Genomic DNA, 7689 nt, shown 5'->3' on the forward strand with positions numbered 1-7689 from the left:
CAGACCTCATTTTCAAAGCAATTGGGGCATATAAAACCGGAATTTTAAATGTGGTTCACTGAGCCATCAAAAAGCAGCAAGAGACTTTGTGGGGTCACAGCATCTTGTGTAGAGACCTAATCTGAACTATAAATCAACTGGATTTAAGTACTAAGGTGACTAAGGCTACTGAAATGACTCCATCTTAATATTTAAATACCTTTGCTAATCTAGCTAGGAACCCAGCAGTTACTGCAAATCAATGGGAAAATCAATGCATGAATTAGCTCTGGAAATGCAGCTTGGGTTGAGTGTTATCGATCAGACAATGCCTTAGTATTTTTTAAATTAGCCTATTTCTGCTCAGGATCACTCGGACGGTTTCGTTTTGGGTCTTGTTGGGGTTTGTTTTGAGATGCAACTCTGAAGCCACATCCACAGGCTTGGTTTCCCGTTCCCAGGTTTCTCTGAAAGCACGAGCCTGCCTCCATGGGAGCAGCAGGAATCAGCCCCTTCATTGCCAAACCCTGGAGAGGAGGCACAGCCCTTGGGAGCCCCTGCGAGCCCAGCACAGCCTCAGCAGGGCCACCAGCAACAAGCACCTGGCAAGCACAGCCTGAAACTAGGGACCTTGAGGAAACACCCAGCTTCAATATCTTGTGGTAGCCATGTCCTGTGGACCAGGGGAGACTGATCTCTCTCGTCCATGTGCAATCCTCTAACAATTGTTTTTTTTGAGTGAAAGTTAGCATTCACTCAACCGCTTCCCCAGAGATCATGTTCCCTAAATTTCATGTTGCTCTTCTTGCTGCCATCCAGACTTGCCATGTTTTGTGCTTCCTTAGTGATGGTGCCGATATCTGCAAAAAACTGAAACTGTAATCAGTGATCAGGAATCCAATCACTGGAACACTTTACATGCAGTGCCTTGCTGATACACACCTTCTTTCTGGTGATATCAGCCAACATCAACTGATATTCCAGTTGAGACCTTTCTAGTAGTGCTACTTGCTCAGCCATTCCCTTTTTTGTCTCTGTACATCTGGCTCTAGGGTGGCACCAATTACTGCATTGTCGATTTGTCTGGGCTGAAGCGCATCACACTGATTTCAGTGCATTTTTCAAAATTTTATGATAATTTGGAACTGTAATCCTTTGAAGGACTCCCTTGGCAGTGCTTGGCAATGCCCAAAAACCTGTTAATAGATAGATATTCTCTTCCCACATCCAGATGACATGAGACACAGTAAAGCCCAGGAGAGGTACTAAAATGCCCCTATTCTTGACTGAGAACCACAAAGCCTGTTTTCTAAGTAATTATGTGCCTTTTGTGATTCTTGTCTCGCTCATAGCTTCTCAATTTGCCAGTAGACTGTCACATGGTGAAATGATGAAAGGTTTTTGTGCTGTTGTTTCAGCTGTTGCCTGTCAGAGCAGAGAATTATGCCTATTATTACCTTGATTTCTTCTTCTTCAGTAGAGAACAGGAACTATGTTGACCCTTCACTTCAACTCTCCTATTTTCTCTTCTGTGCTGGCAAGGTAATTGCACAATCACTGAACTGGATATTTTTAGGGTACTGAAACAGGGCTGGCTGATTCAAAACTCCCTTTTTACATGCAGGTGTTATTTTTTCCCCCCTTTGCAGTGCTCTGCTTGTCCAGAGGCAGCCCTGGTAGCTGTCACCTCCCTGCTACGGTGCAGGAGTCACCTGTGCTCCTCACTCCCGCCTGCTGGAGCCACCTGTCCGTGCACAGCCTGGAACCCCAAGGGCCACATGCACGACCCAGGAGCCCCCAGAGAGCTGGGTATTTCTGGGGATACCAGTAGGGCAGAGAAGGGTGTCACCTCGTGTTGTATAGGGCTTGCCTCTGCACCTGTACTTAAATGTGTCTGCAAGCACTGTAGCGAGCTGGAAGTGGAGCGGGCAGAGTCATGCTGAATTATGCTGCAAATTCTCAGCCCTATTTCTAAGTTCTTCTCTACGGCATACCTAAATGCAAACCTTGATATCACATATGAGGAATAATAAAATAATTACACGCCACCTTTCTTGCCATGTCCTTTACACAAGAGAAAAAACAAGCTGTGGGATGAAGAAGAACAAAGCTACATTTTGAAAAACTGTGTTGGAACAGTGAGGAGTCACTGAGCCTCAAGCACATCAAACCTTCATGGATGGATTTGCTCCCCTTGAGAAGACACATGGGAGACAACAGATTTGTGGAATCATAGAACCATAGAATATCCTGTGTTGAAAAGGATTCACAAGGATCATCAAAGGTCAGTTCCTGGCCCTGCACAAGACAGCTCCAAGGCTCACATCATGTGCCTGAGAGTGTTATCTGAGTCCTTCCTGAACTCAGGGTTGGTACTGTGATCATTTCCCTGGAGACCCTGTTCCAGTGCTCAACCTCCCTCTGGGCTGACAGAAACTTGAGTGTGTCAGCCTTACTAGCACAGCAGGCTGTCTGCAGAGTGGCCAGGCTCTTAGCTGGGAGTGATTTATTTAACCAGAGATGGTGATGGCCACCCACGCTTGGATGAGGAGCATTTCTTGTGGTGGACCTTCATGCTGGTCTGGAGAGGTGATGAGAGCATGAAGACAGTTGTACCACAGCAAAAAGGAAACAGTAAACAGCTGAGAAAGGGAAGTACCTTGAACCTTTTCAGGACATTCAAACCTCCAAGGGCAGCAAGGCAGCAGCCATGGGTTTGGGTGGCAGAAGAGCAGCTGGAGGTTTAAACCGTGTCTCAGTGAAATCCACTGCTGTGTGTGATGGCAGCCAGCCTGCTTGGCAGGAGCAAAGGTCTGTGTCAGTTTGCCACTGCCACAGCACAAAGGCTGCCTGTAACCCGACATGCTGACACAGGCTCCTTCTCCTCCCGGGTGCCAGTTCTCCCCTCCACCCCTCCCGTCTGCGTCGGGAGCTGCGGCTCCCAGCTCCTACCTGATACTCCCAGTCCTGTCCCCAGGGTACGAGCTGTCTGACATCTGCTGAAAGAGCTGCCCACCGATATTCATCCGTACTCTGGCTGTGTTAGAGCAGTTTTCTGCCTCACCACTCATGTTGTTGGCTGAGCTGTGCTGTGAAACTAGGACTGCAATAACAGAGAATTGCAGTTAGGACATGCCTCAATAAAAACCCTCTGTGTTGTGTATTGGGCACCACACACCCTTAAAATGGCTTTAAATGCCATTATCGGGGCAATTTTTCCGCACAGGAGCACTGTTTACGCTCTCTGTTACATTTTGTCGTTCTGCCCAGTGCATAAAAGAAGGACAGAAGGGTTACTCAGTGGCCGCTTTGTGAAGAAGGGCTCTGAAAGGCTGCGGCTGCACGGGGCCGGGCTTGCCGGTCCTGGAGCATCCCCAGGGACAGCGAGCTGCCGTGGCAGGGCCGCCTCAGTGCCTGCACAAGGCTGCGGCCGCCCCTCTCTGCCACTCCTCTGCCCTTTGCCAAAGAGCAGCTCGCTTCAGCGCAATACTTGGCAAATCCTTGCTCTGAGGAGTCCCGTAAAGCGTCTTTGTGGAGTCAGTGAACAGCCCAGGGGTGGCTTCAGCCCCTCCGCACATGTCCCCGCAGTAGCGCCTGGCGAGGAGCCGTGCTGCCTCGGCTGCACCTGGGCATCGCTGGGGGGCAATCCCCCATCCTCTCCTCTTCCTCGTGCTTCGAACGGGAGGCTGGGCAAATAGTCCTTTTAATCCCCTGAGCAGCCTTCTTCCCACATGACTAACTCTTCTGCATGCGTGCCATCCGCCTTCTCTCAGATGAAAGTGCTAGCACCGGGATGATGGCTCCCCAGCCCCCCGGCTCCCCAGCTCCCCAGCCTCCCGGTTCCCCGGCTCCCCGGCTCCCTGGCTCCCCAGCCCCCCGGCTCCCCGGCTTCTCTGCTCCCAGGCTCCCCGGCTCCCCGGCTCCCCGGCTCCCTGGCTCCCAGGCTCCCAGGCTCCCTGGCTCCCCAGCCCCCCGGCTCCCCGGTTCCCCGGCTCCCAGGCTCTCCTGCTCCCCGGCTCCCCAGCTCCCCGGCTCCCCAGCTGCGAGCATCAGCCCGTGCCACAGGGGCTTTGCCCGCGCTGGGACACATCCCTGTCTACAAGAGGAGGCTTTCATGAGATCCCGTGTCCGCTCTCTCGGGCGGACCGGAGCTGTGTGACAGGGAGGGGAACATCTCTCCTCCTCTGCAGGCATGCACTGCCTGTCCGGCTCCACCCGGGCCACCAAGGGCACGTACCAGCACCAGGCCTCAGCTCGAGCATCAGCACTTTGGGCTGAGCGGCTCGTCCTGTGCAGGAACGAGAAAGGGCAGATGAGTGGCCGGCTGGATTAATCCCCTGTTGCCCAGCAGCAATGGAGGTAAAGGCAGCAAGTGCAGAGCACAGAGACTCCCCACCGGCTGCACCACACTCAGGACCTCTGTCCGTGAGGGGAGGAAGCGAGGGGAGGCTGCTTCCCGGAGAGCACCCGCCTGGTTCGACTGCCCAGCCACCGGCCAGTGACCTCCCGGAGCACAGGGGGCTTTGCACCCCGCTGCTCTGAGCCTGAGACCAATGCCTTGGTCAACTAATCCATACCCCTCCATAACCTCCTGTCCCATTTGCTCCCTGCTTTTCTTTTTCAGACCTTAAAAAGCTGTCACTTCCGCTCAGCTCCATTGCACTCCCAGGTTGCCACAGGCTGATGGCTGTTTCCCAAGCCAGAGTGCTCCACACTGCCAAGGGGACAGTGCCCGGTGCACAGGGGCCAGCCTCAGATCTGAGGACATAAGGAGCTGTGTAAAGGTGCTGTCAGTTAGTTTCCTGAAGCATCAGGAAACCAAAGTGTTTTTGCAAAGTTCAGGAGAAAGCTTAGAAGCTGAATGATTTTTAGGAAGATGAGTGTACAAACTGGCAGGTTAAATCAGGATATCATAAAGTGTTTCTTTGACGGCTACAGTAAAAGTCAAAACCATACACCGTAAAGGCAGAGGAGAGGCAACCACTCAGGTGCACAATACTCTGCAGCCCTTACACCTTGCCCTTTACAAATAAAACACCTTGGCCCAACAATGAAGGGAAAGGTATTGATCCTCTGAAACATGGCTTTGCATCCAGGTAATGTGTTTCTCACTTCAGTTTTCCTAAGCAAATGGTCTCAGTTCATTTTACAGTGACCATGTGCTCGCACATCAGCACCTGCAAAGTTGTTTAGATACAATATCATCAAGAATGTTAGTCCAAAGTCTAAAATTCCTGTTGGTCCACAACTGATAAAAGCGACATCCTGCCATTTGTAGTAATTATAATTCAAATTATAGGAGAAAAGCGAAGGTGATAGAGAAATAGTGCAAGAACAGTCTTGCAGTTTTTTTCCAAAATTAAATGCTTTTCATTTAGTCATTGCTGTAGCTAGAAAGATGCTTTGACAGCTTCAAATTGCCACCTCTAAGGGAAAGGGAAATGTGGTAGGAAGGCAGAGGACAGACTAACAAAATCAAATTTTACTTTATGATCTTAGATCAAATTCAATTCCTACTGAACCTGCTTACTTTACTCAGAACAAAGCTGGATCTGGGATATAAGGGCAAAACTACTCTGGACTGATGAAAACATCAATGCAGACACAAAATATCCAGTTAAAACACAAGGCTTTCATGTGAAGTGCATCCACAGTGCTTAATGTGTTCACAAAACTGAGCATACTGATCTGGCAAGAGTGAACCACTCATCACTGTCGGTGTACTTTAGTTTAATGTGCTTTGAAAACCAGCAAGTTCAGTCCATCAAATTAGGCATATCTAACTGTGCAAATTCTTCCTTAGCAATTGTCTGTTTGTGTAGGAAGCTGTGGTGTCACTCCATGGCACACCTCCCTTCTTGCATGCCACATTAAAAAGAAACAAAAACCATGAGAGGCCAAAAGGAGCTGCTCATGGAAAGCCAAGCACAGATTGTTCATTGCTAATGAATTGTGGAACGTTGGTCAATGCATTTTCTATAAAAACCTGGCTTATTTAAAGCAGCTTATTTCATGAGTCACAGGTTACTGCACTGATGAACTGACCAAATTTCTGAGGGCATCTGAGCCATGTTTTAAGAGTATCTAGAATCACAGACTCCCACTTTTCACTGAGTTGTTTCACGTCTTTGTTGCACTTCTTCCCTGACCTCAAAAGTAATTTCTTTTGTTTTTCCAAATGTGGAAGTTTGCCCATAAAAAACTCTTACTGTCAAGATGCGGTAACTCTCCTTGGTTGGTCAAAACTGGCACCCAGTTCTTGAAAGAAATTCTCAAACCAAAAGCTCTTGTGCTAATACTGTGATTTGTATTAATTTGGGAATTATTTTGTGCTCACAGTGATGAAGGAACAGGACTTGACTCCTGCCCTGAGACTTCTTGAGCCCATTTCACCCATCTCTTTTGTGAATGGCAACAGAAACAATGGACTGATTTCCCTTAAAATGTAGAATAAAGGTACTACTTTATGAAGGCTCAGCCAGGAAAGAGTTGTCCATGAAGATCAGTATGACAGAAGCAAATGTTGTACCTGGACAAACAGGAGCACACAGTGTGCATGAGGCCCGTGAGCTCATCCCTGCAGGCTCTTCAGCACTGGCGGAGCCCCAGGGGAATAGCGGGTCCAGTTGTGAGTACCAGGCTGCAAGGTGGGCTGATAGAGATGTTTAGGGCTGAGTGCCACAGACAGACTCTTTGTACCAATGTTCTTCAGCACTCCAAATGTCTGGCTAACGACTGACAGTCTAAACAACTTACTCCTGCATGATTTGTGCTCATTCTAGTGTAGGCATCAATGCTCTCTCCCACGTAAGCTGAACAGAATTGTGAAAGTCCTTTCTGAAATGTCGACTTGCTGGGGATGTGGAGCTAGTGATAAACGTTGCAGATTTTCTTCAAACAGTACTTCTCTGGGTTTATTGCTTCATTTAATTGCATTTTCCTTTTTCCTCTCTTTTCTTAAATACAGCTCTTGAAAATGAAACAATTCAGTCTTGGGCACACCATGTACTTTTTTTCGAGATTCATTGGCACAGTACAAATGTAACTGAAATCAGAACCAACTCATTGTTTTGGGAAGCAGTTCACCATATAGCCTATACTGCTTGTTACTCACTTTCCTGTTTATTATCACAGGCTGGATGCAGGTGGTTTAAAGAAAAAAAAAAAAAGTGGAAGTTACTTAAAACATGTGGGCCAGATTCTCAAGGGATATAAATTGTTGTACCATTTACAGGCTCTGGAGGACAGGCTGTACCAAATCAAAGTGTCCCTTGTTTTCTAATAAGATCCTACTGCACAGACTAGAAAAAAGATTTATTTCTTCTGTAGCACCGTGACCTTGATTAACCTCATTTGTAGTATCTATTTCAGTGAAAGAGCTAATATCTACACTGACTTCAAAATGTTGCTAAGTGTAGTATATGGCTGCTCATGTATCATTTACTTCTCTCAAGCCATTTTCTGTCAGCAGAGAGGCAAGCTAGATGTATGCTCCGGGCGATTCCCACATCATCATTAGCAGAAAATTAAGCCAAACTGCTGTAAAAGGTGAGCTGTCAGGAAGACACTGATTAAATACTTACCACCACAGTCAGCCCACATTACATAATGTCTTGTTTAAAGGATTTCAGTCTGTTTTCAAATTGGTGGCCAGTGCCATGGGCTCAACTGAACCTTCACTCAGGCCTTGAGAAGCATGCTCAGATAAGC

The sequence above is a fragment of the Motacilla alba genome, chromosome 1 (assembly GCF_015832195.1).
Source record: "Motacilla alba alba isolate MOTALB_02 chromosome 1, Motacilla_alba_V1.0_pri, whole genome shotgun sequence".
Taxonomy (NCBI): domain Eukaryota; kingdom Metazoa; phylum Chordata; class Aves; order Passeriformes; family Motacillidae; genus Motacilla; species Motacilla alba.